Here is a 4,108-nt window from a genome sequence, read left to right as displayed (position 1 = left end):
AGGTAGAGAGTGCTACAAGTTGCAAACACTGTGAGTTGGATACAGTGAAAGGAAGTATGATCTACAGACATAGCTATTTATGTAGATTTTGATATTGAGATATATACCACAATAAAATACTGGTAAAAAAATCTGGCTCAAAGAGATATTCTACAGGATTTAGGCTGCATTCTTTAGAGAGTAACGGGGAAGTATTTAAATCAGACTTCTATTCAAAATAATTGAAACAGGAAAATTTTAGTTAACTATTCGACGTTATGGGGAAACCTGCTAGGCAGACTATTTTGGGGGTGGTTTTCTGTTATGTTTGATAGGAAATTTTGCAGGTGTTTGTAATTGTTGAAAACAGTAATCTAATGCCACTGAACTACACCTGAGAAGAATGTTGCAAATAGTATTTTGTTGCATGTTTCATGAGAAAAATACGTTCAAATACATGACAGAAAGTTTTGCACACATAGCTGGAAACTCATGGAAATTCTTGCCAGTCCAACATTTCTAAAACTTTAAAATATTGAACAGGAAAAGGGATTATGATATAAACCAATAACTGAATTTACAAGAAAAAAATTCATAATGAAATCGTCTGTTTATTATTTTATTTTATTGTTTGTTTTTTGCCCAAAGCATTTTATTGTTAGCTGTGGTCATCATATAATTTGTCAATTTGACACGATTAAGAGTGAAGGGGTGGAGTCTAGTCAGTTAATCAGATCATAGCCAATGTGACCTCTGTGTTGGCATGGCCTTCTGAGGATTCTGGGAACTCCTGCATTCCTCCTTGGATGTCGGAGTCTCTTTCTCTGTCCCTGTTTCTCTCTGTTCTCTCCCTGGGAGACATTGCAGCTTACAAGATACATAGAAGTATGCTAATGCCCTGAGCTGGAGAAACCACGTGGACCCATGCCAGCACTTAGATGCTTGCAATGCCACCGGATCCAGAAGACTTCCCACCCACTGGCCTGTGCTTTTCCTGCATTTGGCATCATTGCATGTGTTTTGTGAGTCTGAAGAAGACTTTAAAAATAGGTATCGGACACATGGTCTAAGATTGGACTTAAGGACTGGATCTGGGCTGGGATGTTTTCTCGATATTTGATTTCTCTTGTATATAAAGCTATTTCTCAAGGAAACGAGTGTCTATGAATTTGTTTGTCTAGTCTACCCAGAGTAACACAGATGCCGTATCATTCCACAGTTCAATCACATCAAGCAGTATTTTCTGATTGCTACCACAATCAGTATGAAAACATCCTCTTCTTTCTTGAACTCTTTAATATCGGTGCCCTTTTACCCCACCCGCTACCCCACTGTACCTCCAAGAAACCCTTGTTTGTCTTGCTGCCTCTATACGTTCATTCTGGGTTCATATACTGTTAAACAGAAAAACACATAACAAAACTCAAGAGTATTACCCCCAGTTGCAAAATTCATCTAAGATGAACCCCAATAGGAATTGGAAGTTGAGGAAGAAGGCAGTCCAAGTGTAGTCTTCTGTCCTTCCCTGGAGTCCAGGACTGAGCCAGATGTGTTTAGGATCAATTATGTCAGTCTGGCTCCTGGAAGGTGGTGACCTTGCTGGATAACTGCCTTTCCAGGGCTTCAGTGTTCAAACATACTCTTTAGGTCTGGTGTCCTACAGCCTGCCCCTTGTACCTTTGACTGAACACATGCTAACATTCCCCAAACTGATTGTTAAACATATTACAAGGAATACAGACGACAACGACAAAACTAACTCCCTGCCTTCCAGTAGATTCTCCCCATAACACAGCCCTATTTTGTCATCTTTGCTGGTGAGGAGGGAACACTGTTCTTTTAGCAGCACAAATGAGGGATGCTTATAAACCACCATCCCTGCACTGGCCGCAAAATGAGACCGCTGACTGTGGGGAGTGGGACCCACTCCTGATGATGAGCCGGCTCCATCTCTTCTCTGTGTGAGCAAAGTACTGTTGCAATGTCTGTGGGTAAACTGCTTTTGCTGGTGACCACAGACAATGGTTTAACAGAATTATGCTGTTAAGTTGACCTTACACTGCAATAGAGGGGAATACTGTTGGAAGGAAGAATGAGGCTATTTTTATACATCTACCTTTCAATTGAAGCACAGCAAGTGAAAAAATGTATTTAAAAGGAAAACTAAGTATTGGATCGCCCCTGTGTACAGCTTACTGCTGTGGGATCGCCAAATTTGCGGATAGGTAGCTGGGTTGGGAGACTGGGATATAATACCGGGTGTCCTTTAAACTGGTTTACCCACAGAGCGCACAGCTGTGCTCTCAGTCATGCCGTCCCAGTTCACAGCACCTTCCTGTGCTTTGCTTCCCTTGCAGGTGCTGTGGCAATTCCCGTCCTAGCTGTTGATACTTCAGGAGCATCCCACAGAAGCCTGTAGAGGCATCTGGAGGCTTGATGCTGAACCACAAGGTCCGCAGAGGGAGGAGAGCTCCCACTGGTGATAATTCCTAGCTATGCCCAGCTCCCTCCTGCAGATGATTAGATCAGGCTACCTGGAGAGAGGCTCAGCACTGGGGAAACAGGAGTGCTTGGAATCTGCCAGGAGCTGGGCTAGGTGTCAGTGGAGGTGTTTCTATTTTGTTTTGAGAAAGGAATTACAAAGCTTCTCATCCTGCTAGTAGAAATGGGACCTGGCACCTCCAGATTTCCCAGCAGTTTTCCTGCTACAGGCCAGGTACCTTTCAGAACTGGTGCCCAGACTCTAGCATGATCCACTTCTCAATGTACACCCCTCCTTCCCGAGCCATCCACTGTACTAGAAAATTGAAACCCCAGGACCACGCATAAACAGTGGATAATTCTGAGCTGTATAGGAAATCACTGTTATAAGCAAAAATAAAAGTGTACTCTTCTAAAAATAATACAGAGAGTCCATAAGGGACTCTAGTAGACTGTTTATACTCCTTCTTTGCCCCAAACCACAATAACCTCTGGAAATGCAGACCAGTATCTGTCATGAATATAGATGCAAAAAATCCTCAACAAAGTCCTGGCCAATAGAATCCAACAGCATATGATTTTTTGTTAAGACCAATATTCTCAGGCCAATGAATCAGGATAAAACCCAGCAATAAAAACATCCACATAAAATTGATTTTTACAATGGCCCAAAAGACATTAAATGGGAAGCAGGTGCCTCCTCAACAAATGGTGCTGGAAAATCCGGATATCCACCTGCCAAAGAATGAAATGAAATATCCCATTCCATGTACCAAAACAAATTCCAGGTGGATTAAAGACCTATATGTAAAATCCAGAGCTAGCAGGATCATCAGAAGATCGGGTCATTGCTAGGAGGCCTAGTTCAGGGACTACATGGGCTGGCAGAATTAGCAAAAGAAACATACTCCATAAAAGGTAAAATAGATGAGTGGGACCTATGGAAAACAACACTTGTGTAAATCAAAAGAGTTTATTGATTAAACGAGTAAAAAGAGAACCCACAGACCGGAAGAAGGTATTTAATAATGACACATCAGATAAAAGAGTAATTACTGAGATCCACAGAATTTTACAAGCTTATAGCAAGGAAAAAACAAACTTTTGATAAGATGGGAAAAAGACCTGAACAAACAATTCACACAAGATGACACTTAAATGGCTAATAAACACATGTGGAAATGTTCCAGGTCATTAGTCATCCAGGAATTGGAAATCAACACAACAATGTGATACCAACTAAAGCCCAGTACTGTATCCCAATTTTAAAACAAAGCAAAGCAAAACAACAATAAAGGGTGGACAGGGTCTGGTGGGATAGGGACTCTTGCACACTGCTAGTAGACATGTAAATCTGTACAGCCACTATGGAAGGAGATACGGCGATACCTAAAACATGGAAATTGAACTACCATCTGACTCACCAATACCATTACTGGGCATATACCCCAAAGAAATAAGGAAGTGATGACGAACAGACATGTGTTCCCCCATGATCATTGCAGCACAGTTCACAATAGCACGAAGCTGGAAACGGCCTAAATTCCCATCAAGAGAAGAGTGGATACATTTTTTAAAAATTCTGATACACACAATTAAGTAATATGAATCCCTAAAAAGCAGCATTGAAACACCTCAACTCGTGGAG

This window comes from Tenrec ecaudatus, chromosome 3 (assembly GCF_050624435.1).
Source record: "Tenrec ecaudatus isolate mTenEca1 chromosome 3, mTenEca1.hap1, whole genome shotgun sequence".
NCBI lineage: Eukaryota > Metazoa > Chordata > Mammalia > Afrosoricida > Tenrecidae > Tenrec > Tenrec ecaudatus.
Note: the sequence above shows the minus strand (reverse complement) of the source record.